At 41.1% G+C, this 12,414-nt stretch overlaps 1 protein-coding gene across 1 annotated transcript in view; it reads left to right on the top strand.

Moving 5' to 3' along the window:
• The window catches only part of Neto (Neuropilin and tolloid-like), an 83,256-nt gene extending 80,012 nt beyond the window's left edge, over window positions 1–3,244 (top strand). Inside the window, exon 11 of the transcript XR_011800370.1 lies at window positions 2,872–3,244. The gene's annotated coding sequence lies outside the window, so the exon portion shown is untranslated. The remainder of the gene's footprint in view (window positions 1–2,871) is intronic.
• Window positions 3,245–12,414: the final 9,170 nt, after the last annotated feature.

Raw genomic sequence — 12,414 nt, forward strand, 5'->3', positions numbered from 1 at the left:
AAAATGTACATATTAAACTGTTTATTTGAAATATTGATTAATCAGAAATGTATTAACGAGTTACTGTAACACTAAAACTTGCTTAAATATTTGGATTTCAGATAAACAGAAATGTTGATAATATTCTGAATAACACGTTTCTATAAAAATGATCGTTCAAACATTAATCTTCAAATCCCAACTCTATTTCAATGTAATACCTATCAGGTATAATCTAAATTTTGAACACGAACTGCATATATTTCCCAAATAATCCAAATAAACGTAATTAAACTCGCATATGGCGGTCAAATTATTTATTACTCGTAAACGATTGGAAATTTTCAACGATTTTCATGATATATCGCACGGAATATTCAGGTGGTTGCCCAGCAAGCAGAAATAGTCATGCGTAAAGCCAACGTATTGAACTGGAACGGTAAATTTTTTAATTTATCCGCGACATCACTGTCACTTAAACCTTAGTAATCCGATTAGAGATATTACGAAGATCAGCCTGTTACTAGAGCCAAGAACATCTGGCTGAATGTGTGATCTTTAGCCAATGACGAGTTCTCTATGAAAGATTTTCAAGGGGTCTGACAGCGTGAGACGGTCTCGATACATATCTAATAGGATACAGTTGACGGAATTCCCTTTTCGAATAAAAATATACAAGATAAAGAGCTTTCTAGCGAGTGCGACAGACACATTTATTCCATTTTAGTACCTCCCGCCGTCTTCCTTTTTTATTGTCAGTCATTTCCGTTTCTTGATGCGACAAGTATTTATCGAGAACTATTATACGTTGGCCGTTCGCCAAGGTGTTTTCTGTACAATCTAATGAAATCGTTTTGTCAGAGAAACCGCACGTTCCACTAAATCGATATAAGTAAATAAAAAAAATAATAATGTCATTCATATGACGAAGTAGTCCTCGTTCGTAAAACGACTTCTCCGTAAAACGACCTATGATAGAGACGCTCCTGTTTTGAAAGGTGGTTGAATTCTCATATTATACTTCCAAAGTCGGAAGTCGAGTGTACAACAGAACGAAGATAGGAAAGGCGGAAAGGAACGATACAATAGGAAAGCAAGCCTCTAGTTTCCACCCCATCTTTATTTATTGAGACATCCGTGGGTTACGGCGAATCGAAGTCGAGAGTTTTATGCTCATTGGAAGATCGCGTCTTTATGACGCCGCGCCGTAAAATAAGCATTTCGAAAGCATCCGGAAGAAGGATCTTTTTCTATGTAGCACCGAGCGAGGAGTACAAGAAAGGGGTCATGGAATCCGGTTTATATAGGAGGGTGAGGCTGTTCGAGTAGCAGACGTCGCGGTAAATATACGTTTGTAGGTCGTGAATGTTCCTACTAGTAGCTCATGCACACAGGCATTGAATGCATTCGCTTCTCTCTCTGTATCAGTAGAAAGATCTGTGTTTTTACCAAGCCACTGTAAGATAAATATTCCTTTCCTTTTTACCATGCTGTTCAGGAGTGAAAAAGGACCGCCTCTTTTCAGTTCTCCGGTAGACATGTACCGTGTCTCTGGTATTTTGGTGATAGGATACAAATCCTAGCCATCGTGTCTTCTTAAAATGTATCACATCGTGCCCTGTTCTACCATGAGACGAACGTCTTTTTCTTCGAGGTATTGGCGGAACAAAAACGACGATCATCGACTTTCGAAGATTAATGTTTTCACCGAAGAAAGATTTCACGACATAATGGTCGTGGTAACAGCTTGGTGGTAAATTTATTCGAAGGTAGGAAATAAAAGAAGACAAAGGGCTTGCTCCACGGTGGAAGTTGATCGAGAAAGAATTTGCCACGAAAGAACACTTACCGCGGGAATGAAAAAAAAAGAAAGAATTTTACATCCATTGGAAGATCACGATTTCATGACGTCGCGACATCTCGCGCGGATTGATATACGACCACTAAAAGGACTTTTAGAGCGCGTCCCTGACTTCCTAGTGGCAAGAATGCCTATTGGAAAATTACACTCCTCGTCGCAGACGGTTCGTGAACCATTATTCCTTGAAGGGTAGTATATTTCCTACCGTCTCGTAGGGGTATAAATATACCTTAATGGCATTGTCCTCGGAGGCGTGATCGACCTACTTATTTCACCTGGCGGACTAACGAAAATTGGACAATACGTTTTACTGTCCCTTCTAAATATTCCTTTTACTTGGTTTATCTTTTAATCCTGTGATCAAACAAGTACACGCGAAACGAAAGAAGAGCTTAGTTTGAGCTTCTTACAAGCATGCTAAAGCCCAATTAATTAACCAATTATTTTTAGATAATCTACCGCTGTTACGCTAACGTGTTCCTCCTCCACCACGATTTTTTGTTCACAACTTCCCGAGGTATTAATGAAATTGTTGATTACGGATTTAAGGCTAATGTTCTGTGCAAACCCTCTATGTATAACCATTTATCTATTCTTTTCTCCATCCATTTCTTGTTTCATTAAATATGTGAAGAGATATTAAAAATAAAAATTGCCAAATGTATGTATATTATCGTAATTCTTCCATCTTCGGGTTGTAAATGATTCTAGCTGATACTTTAATTAAGTATCATCCGTATTAAAATCTGCTGAAACTTTGGATATACTTTGAATACAGGAGTACATAAATTGTCCTCCCAAAGGACGAATAACTTTCCCAATTAATATACGTTTACCGATAATGGAAACCTTCTTGTAACTCTGGCGTATCGATACTTCTTATCGAATAATGATAATTAAAATCAACCAGCCATCTACTCTTGTGTTAGCTGCTTTTCGTTAGCCTTTTTCCGTTTCCTGGCTGCACGTCGAAAGCTCGGTAGCCTCGATATCAGGGTGGAAATAAAGTCATCGGAGCTTCAATTTTCCAGCTGATCTGTCGCGGATAAGGTAGATCGATGTATCCGCGAGAGGCTCGGCCCGTGTAAACAGCGTCATCCCTGTGTTAGGAAAAGAGAAAGAGAGCGAGTGGCGTGGTAGAAAAACGGCGCAAACATCGCCGAGGATGGAAAAACAGCAAGAAGGAAAATGGAAGAATAAGGTCTCAGCTTTACAGCGTAGCTTTCGCGCGTGTACTGCGAGATGGCCGCGGATCAGCCTCTCGCATCTGCATCGTTCTGCATCTGCATCCGGCGCAACATACGGGACTCGTAATATCGGTGGGATGGCGATTTATGACCGCCCATCGGTTGCTGTCACTTTTAATAAAATGTAAATACGCGGTCTGATATCCTTGAAACAGCATCAATTCGTATAACTTTATCCTGACTATGAATACCCCATAGCACTGAGATTATGCCTTCGCCGTTTTTTTTTTTTTTCTATTCTTTTCCTCATCGTCCGTCGTGTTTCTCTAATCGACGCTAATAACGTTCATTTTCATTTCCGACATGCCTAGGGCAGATTTTCGCATATTATACAAGGTGTTTCATTATACAGAATATACAGAATATTTGTTTGCATAGAAGTTGGACTCATTGGAGTGGAATAATCACGTCCTCTTGATAATATTGGAGAATTTTGCAAAATGAAATCGGCTGATGCGCAAAAGTACCGTCGAAAATATCCGGAACTCGTATTTCAATTTATAGAAACATTTTGAAAACATTTAAAAAATTATATTTTTTTCGCGTAGCTTCGCGAATTTTAACTGCGTGCATTCTGTTTTCTGCCATTTAACACACTCTCCATTTGCGGGATTAAAATGAGTCACCATATATGCGTTTGCAGCGTCATGAGTTTGCAGATAATATCCATTTACGAAGGGGCTCGGTTTGTGGAAGTTGTTCGCTTTTTGATTTGAATTATGAATATCAAAAAGTCAGTAGAATTAAATAAAGTTCTAATGGGATGGAGGGTGGTATAATGAATTCGGAGTTCGCGATTCGTACAGAGCATTTTGGAAATTCGGGTTGGCCAACGTGATATTTGTTGGACGAAAGATCAGATCAATGGAAATTTAATTAACCCCGGGGTAAGCGGAAAGTAAAGGAGAACGTCTGGCTAATTCGTTCCGTCGCGGTTAATACCTTTCCTCCTCTACAAATCCGCTCGCCTCTTTCATCGAGTTGCTCTCTTGCGGATTATCGTAAAGGAATCGACTTCGTAAGGATCTGTTCATTCGCGTAAAACCTATCGCTGTATATTTCTCTCTTATGCAGCCTTTCTCTTTTCTCTTTTCCCTCTTTCTGAAGTAAAATCGTTGCTCTACTCTTGATTAAACTGCTCGATTTTCGATATCGATCATACCTCCGCTTGTTCACTTTTCATAGAAATGGAAGAACGTACTGAAGAACACGACCGAGAAACTGGTATGTGCTGGGGGTATTTCACGATCTCTTAGAAACATTTTTGCCATTGAATCGAAACGTTCGAGTAAGTTAATTTTGCGCGTGGCTCGCTGGAGAAACGTGCGTCGGCTACTGCTATTTATACGTTAACGTAGGTACGCCAACGTTTTCTGAATAAATTCCGCTGTCCCGTTGCTACTGTATCAGACGTCGTTCCGAATTAACTTCGGTCATGAAATCTATAAAATCCGCGGAACAATCTACCGACGCAACGCGATATTCCTAGGCACGAAGATGACTTGGATCACGTTTCAACGCGTAACGTGACGGAGTAACATACTCTCGTTTCTGGGACCTCGCCTATTTTTGAATACTTTTTAATTCTGCAAGTTGGAAATTATAGACCATTATCTACTATAAATATGATATACGTATATGGGAAACGAATGGTTAAAAATGCAATCGACGATAATTTACTTATTGAACGCGATGGTCACGCGAATGATAGAACCTGTCAATATTTCCAATTAATTTCATAGATCACTTTGCGGTATTGGGAGATACAGAGGCAAATTTAATCTCGTTCTCTACAGTCAGATCGCCATGAAATCACGCACATCCATTGGACAATTATTAAATTAATCGTTGTAGTTAATAGACCAACTGTAATCGACCATCCTGTAAATAAGCATTTCACTGCATGGTAACAGAATTTTGCACGTATCTATAACGCAATAGGAATAACATTGTGTATAGAGACAGGTTTTCATTGGTCGAACGTAAAATGTCTCCGAGTTCTCTCGTTCGTAACTTGCACGCGATCCGTGAAACGATTCCAAATCAAGCCAGGCACAGCTATGGCGGAATTTGATTACATTAGCATTCGACGCGGTCGAGATTATAGGCGAGTTAAGTTTTATAAGCGTTCCGCGTTAAGTTTCAAAGTTAGCCTCAGTAGCTATTCAACGCGAATAATAAACTACGCAGGAAGTTGTCCGCATTTGGTAGCCGAGTTTTCTTGGTTTCACGTGCAATCGATGGCCGACTATTGTCTTAACTACTTCGTGGCTATATTCAATTAAGGTTTACGGGAAGGATCAAGCAACGAAAGTTTAATCCCTGCCGGATGGCCGATGGATCCGACGAATCGCGTCGCATTGCCTATATCGGACTCAAATTACGGTATAACGAGATACTTGGCTGAAATTGTGCAATATATCTCTTTACTTGCCCTTACCAAAGAACTGTTTATTCTAGTCTGCTCGGCTATTACGTTCAGGAGTAATAAACTTTATTATCACATCTTACGTTGAAGTTGTCACCTTAATGGAAAGTATCATAGACAGGACGAGAAATTTCGAAAGAACTGATACTTCGTCGACTCTTTTCGCGATTTAGAACGCGACCGTGCGAAAATTTTGCTTTTATCGCCACTATCACGGCTCCTCTGTCGTCGTTATGCTATCGTAAAGCATAGTATATTTAATGCTTCTTCGTTCACTTTGAAGAGGATTTGAAATTTAAGTGGCAGACGATCGATCTCTCTTGGCTGCCAATGAAAAGAACTCCAAGTGTGTTCGAGGATGCATCTTTTCGCTAAGCTCTCCTTTTTTCCTCTTCTATTTCCCTTTCTATCCGTAAGAGAGGTAGCATTTGAGTACTTAAAGGACGATTCCCAGCAACGGTGTAAATTGCTGTCTCTTGCTGTTACTCTAAAATGAATCACGCTAATTAATGCGAAGGTAGCCTTCTTTGTAACTCGGATAATCAAGTCAGCCGGAGTATGAACTGGATAATGTTGGTTCTAGAAACTGTTAACTACTATCTACTAACACTATATGCATATCGTATCGGATTTTCTTACATATAGAGAATTATATCGTCTAACATTCGTAGTACTTAGTTTGTTCGCTCGAACGCGACCAAAGGCTGGCAATTAATCTCTGTCCAACAAATGACTATTTGTAAATTCGGAATTAAGACGTGCGAGTGCAATTTAGTTGCGTTATATTGCTCCGCTTAGAAGTAGATACATATTACAGAAATACGAAGCACTTATCTTAAATATGTTGGAGAACGATGCATATATAAACGCGTATGATATGTGATTTCAATTATAATTATCGATGATGATTGTTAATGATATAAATTTGGTTTCACTGCGAGATGATTATTCATCATCTTTTCATGGATTAATTGCTTATTACCATAGGACAGCAGCGAAACGTTTAATTGGGAAAGCTTCGCACTCTCTCCGTGAATTATTAATTACACATCGCATCAAATCGTTGGGACGTGGCACCAGTGTAGGAAGTAAGAGAATCATAGTCGGAAATAGAGCGCTGCGTAGCGTTTTAGCGACGGATACCATTCAAACACGAGCCATCCTATATGTAGGATCAACAAATTGAGTACCCGAAAAGCAGAGAAATATTTCAACGATCGCTTTGTAATTTGTCACGAAACTGAATACAAATATATCTTGGATTTTTCTCTTACACAACGTATAATCCTCTATAATATCTACCGACCTGTAAATCTGTGCACTTTGTACGATTTGCTTTGCGATTTTTAACATAAGCTACATAATAACAAGATGACGAAAGAAACATTGGTCTCCAGTTGTTGGTTTTTCAATTATTATCGCTTTAAACGACTCGAAATATGTAAAACTGAGCTGAACATTTTTTATACAGAATCATGTATTCGCCTTAACAAACGTATTACGATCCTAGATATTATCTGGGGCTCGTGACAATCGGAAAGTTGAAATCCGCTCAGTATGTCGAGAATTATCATTTACCGCTTATCCAATTGCCGGTGCACGGAGATAGGACCCTCTAGACGGCGCCAGCGAATGCCCAAAGGGATACATCGTATTGCATGCACTCGCTTATTATGCGACCAAGCGGTCGGGATGTCTAGCACGCAGCTACGACAAACGACGCCACGTGCCGAGTTGCATCGTTTGCTCGCCTGTTCTAGAGACTTGTTCAAATTGTAATATCCCGTATTACGGTCAATTCGGAGTTTCGCCGCTTGACTCGAAGGAAATTTCGATGCCAACCGTTGAAATCAAACGAATGGAGTCGAGTAAGTGGCGGAACGACTTCAGCGTGCTGGAATTGATGAAAAACAAACAATACATATTACTAGTATCATTTACATGGGAAACGTATTAATTCATCATGCAGAGAAATGTTTATTACGCAACTATTTATCAGGGAGAAGAAACGAACGTTAATTCTGCAATATCATGACAGATGGAACGATCGTGTGACGACTTTGAAAAAAATAATGCAGTCAATCAATCGCACCTTGTTAATCATCTATTGCTTCGTATGCTACCAACATCTAAAAATTTATCTTACGTTTTATTTATGGCGTAGTTTTATCGAAAAATTGGATGCAACACACCTGCGTTTCTTTCAAATGGATATATTTGTTTGCTTGTATTTACAAAATGTTCAGTCTTAAACAATGGCTGTGATATACATGAATCGTTCGTTAAAGTATTAACTGTCCGGATTGTGTATCCGTCGATACGCGGGAAGGGGAAACGAACAAAAATTGCTTGTGAATATAATGGATAGCAATGGTCGAATTTTCGTTTCGAAACGCGAAACATCCGTGGTAGTACGGGAAACTAATAAACTGCGAACGTTCAATCGTTTCTGTTGCCCTTTTCCCCTCTCTTTTTCTCTTTAATGGCAGACGCACTCATTTCGCAGCTATTCAATTGAAAAAATAAATAACCAAACATCGAACGTCGCTGACTTGACAGTACTGCGTAATTTGAAATAAAATTACATCGACTCTATGTGACAGTGCTCAGCCAATGGATAGGAATTGTATCGACACATTGTCGTTCGAATGTTTCTACTTCGTGATTAAAAAGAAACATCGAGCTGGGTGTTTAATGACTCCGTGGGCAAACAGGATGAATTTAGGTCGGTAAAAAGAAAGGAAACACACCGCTTCTTCTCTCTGCGGCCTCGTAGAAATAATAATGACCGAAAGGAAATCCATTGTTCGCCCGGAACGCGCAATAATTAATCACACTTTTACGCCGGTTACAGAAGGGTTCTACTCAAGGCTAATTCTGGTCGAGGCCGTACCCTGATTACCCGTTAACAATGTTAAACGCCAACTATTATTTCATCCATTATTCGTGCAACAATGTGCCCCCTACTTATTCACACTTCCTTCGACCTATTCGTTTCTTTCTGCTAGCTATTTATAGCCGAAGGAAAAAGAGAAAAATGGAATTTTGTCACCAACGAAACGATAAAAAAGATTATTCTCAGCTCTAGACGAGATAATTCACCGAAGTTATATCTCGCGAAGAAAAACTCTCTGTAATCCTTCTATACCTTATTTAGTTTACAAGTTCTCGTTTCCTCTTCATTGGTCGCTACAACCATTTTTCTATCGAAATAGGCCAGCGCGATTCGATAATACTTTTTGCGAATCTTTAATCACTAACTAATTAACGTTAGCACTGAAGGTGAATCGCAAACTGTATTGCTCGACATCCTGCAGAAAATCAAGCTTTATCGTAATTGCTACTGCGGCGATACAACAGCCTCTCCTCTTTCTCCTAGGATGGTCTAACGCCATTAAGGATCTTTACATCGTGCCGTTTTCCACTCCTATTTTCCAGCCCGTAATTAGCGTATGAATTAGTCATCCTTCTTTCCTTGATCATTTTGATTCTACTAGCTCTTCGTTCCATTCGATCTCGTTAAAAAATAAAAGATCCACTGCGATTCCCATTATACAGAATTATTATTATTATCGTATGCAAAGGAAATTTTCCGATCGAAATTCTGATTGTCTGAAAATTTGTATAATATAAGTGTTCGCTTAAAATTCATATCTCGTATCTTCATCCTGTCGTTGCTTATTATGGTCGAGAAAACAAACAGCAAGAGAGTGGTTTAATTAACGAGCTCGCCAGGATCAGATAGGATCAGGTCTCTCGCTATTAGCACGCGAAGCGTGTGTCAGACGCGTCGCTTAACGTTGAGCAGGATAATTCGTTAACGTCACGAACAATTAGCAATGAAACACCACTCTGTCCCGATGGATAGCGTTTTTAACTTTCTGGACCAAAAACTGTTTTGAATGGAAGAACGTTTGCCGGCGTGAGCGTGACCTGAAGCGGAATTCGAGTTGTCCGCAACCCGCTCGTTACCGACGACTCCCCTGGGAACGCAACCCTCTGGTTCATTCCGTGGCACCTCTTTCATCCCTCGGGAAAGCCGGTAAGCCAAAGGGAAGCAAGGTGATGCGGTAGCCGTGCACATTGAAACATACGCTCTCCGCTTTCGCTTACCCTTCTATATTCGTCCGCGCATCCACATTGCAACATTCACACAGACTCAGATATCTCCATCACTCTCGTTCTTACCAGAGATAAAGGAAGAAGTCGCGAGGATTGGCAAAATCCAGACATTGAATCGAGCGCACCCTCGGGTACGAAGATTACGCCCTCCTCTTCGTCTCTATTCCACCATCGCGTACTGTCTGCCAGCACTTTCACCATTCCGATTTTTTGCTCCCTTTTCTCGGACCTTTTCTACGTCTCATTCTCTCCGAGCTAACAGTTACCTTCGCCCCGCTGTTGAAAGCTGATAAATCCGCGAACGATCGGGAATACTTGGAAACGACTAGAACGCGAATTGGCCGGGCCATTTCGACGCGAGAATATTTTTAAGGGCGACAAAGTATCGAACAGAGGGAGAAACACAGGAAAGCGTAACAACGTAGTTGCGACCTATTCGCTTTGATCTCAGCCGCGGAATGTCGCGCTGTGTATTGCGCGTCAGCTTCGTCAGATTAGAATTTCGAATATCGAAGAATATTACCAGTTGTCGGGGATATTCCATGGAGTATCTGAATTAAATTTACGATGACCGCTATTTTCCTCTATCTGGCAAAGGTATTTCCTGCTCTTGTCTGGCAAGTAGAAATACGTGTACGAAAGATTTCGCGGAGAGAGCTATACAGATTTTGGTGCTTCATGAATCTCAAAAGAAGGAAGCTATCGGAGGAGTTCGTGAAGAAGTTCGCCAAGGCATTTACGAATGCGCGTAGGCTCCTCGAATCAGCATTAATACATCAGTTCGTACGAACTTCCCGGTTTCCTTGAAACGGTATTTCAAGCTGATGAACCGGCCTCGAAACTCCCCCTGCTATAGTTCCGCTTTGTCGTCTCTCGGGATCATTCGCGCGAAACTACCGATGTGAAGGTGGAGGGAAGTTGGTCGCGAGTTTAACGCCGAGTTTACGTAAATTTTGTTTACGCGTGCATCTGGGACGGGGATAGGGGATACAAGAGAGTGGTCGTAACAAACGTAAAGGGGGCAGAGTCGCGGCCAGAAAGGTGAATCGAGACGGAAGACGCAACTGTGTATTGAGAACGGTCGTGGAAAGAGGCGAATTGTTAGAAAAATAATACCGGAGACGTCGTAGTATTTGTATCTGGATACGAAGTTCAGCGGGGATGTTATTAAAGTGTCAGGATTGTATCGTTAGCCGCAGGGATAACGACCGAGGTAAACCCAAGAAAATGGAAACACAATCGCGAAGAATTACGACTTGGCCCGCGTAAAAAGAAGAAGCACGAATCGGAAGAAAAATTCTCGTATTTTCTTCGATAATGAAGTTCGTAGAAGAAAAAAAGAAAATTTTAGTCGCGTGTTCTCGCCGTTCCGTCGCGCCTGCACTTTGCTCGTGAATACTCCCCGGCGTAATTACCTTCATGCCGAGCTTTACCCGTTTCTATGAAGGATGATAGTTTGCGACTACTGGCGGCCAACTATCGGGACGACTAACTTTGTTCGCGGCAAAGCTTACTCGATATTTCGAGTAAGCTAATGAACGAAGAATACATTAAAGGAATAAACAGCCAAATCGATGGATGGATTTATAGTTTATCGGCACGTAATTGTCGTTCACGACGAGCGAAGAGTATTTCTCTTGTATAGAATATAATAGAGGAAGGAAAAGGATTAATTCGTTTGATAAACGAATCGAGGATTTGTATCGGGAAGAAATGCAAAAGGATTGCCACTCGAGATAATTTAGACTTTGGTAACGAAAGAGGAAAGTTACTCGAAAGATTCAACAATGACGAAATTCAAAGCAATCTCCTTAACAAGGGACGACGATTAAAATTCGAAGATCGATTTCGAGGATTTCCCCGAGGCGCTATCTTGACGCGTCTAGCATCTCATTCTGCACAAAGTTACCTTATCGCCTCGTTCGTCGACTAACCGTAATTAATTCGACGGATGGTTTCCTCGAACCATCTTCCACCCCGGACTTTCGCACGTCTGCAATAACGACGACCTACTATCAAAACGCTTTGTTAGTAGTCTAGTCCAAAAGCGGCGTCTCTCCTTCGCCTTTCATTCGCCCAGCTAATTATCGTTCACGCGCGGGCCTCTTATCTTCTCTGGTTGGCACGCGAGTCCTGGGTTCTAAGTAAATTACAACAGAGCGGCCGTACTCCGGAAATTACGAGAAAATCCAATGATACGCGATTTTCGACTAACGTTCCGCAAAAAAATAACCGTGTTACGTTGACGTGAAAAAAGTAATCTCATCGAGTTTACAGTAAACGAAGTACAAACCGTTCTGGTTATCTCAGCTTGCGTTGATTGTGTGACGCGTGTTTTGCCGGTATCCGCTCACACTCTATTGCTTGAAAGAATCACAGTCAGAATTAAACTTTTCGAGCGACGAATCGTCGAGAACCCTTCTCGTTTCTGCTTTGAAAACTTCGTTTCCGCGTTTCCATTCAACAAGTGCTTTGCACGCTCGATTGTACGCTGAAACAAGCGGAAAAACAGAAAATATCGTGCTATCGGTACTCCGTTATCTAAGGACGCCAAAACGTTTCGATTTCCGTCGGAGGAATCCGTTTCCTTGAGAAACTTGGAACGTTACTCCAGGATTCGATGCTACCGAGAGACTCGGCCGAGCACTTCAGTATGTCGGTTAACAAACTGATAACCGCGCGAACCCAGACGGAAGCCAGCGTATCGAACTGCTTGATGAAACTTCTGGAATCGAGGAGAGACAAAGTTCACCGAGGGGAAGTCTGCCACTCGACTT

Source organism: Bombus fervidus, chromosome 8 (assembly GCF_041682495.2).
Source record: "Bombus fervidus isolate BK054 chromosome 8, iyBomFerv1, whole genome shotgun sequence".
Lineage (NCBI taxonomy): Eukaryota > Metazoa > Arthropoda > Insecta > Hymenoptera > Apidae > Bombus > Bombus fervidus.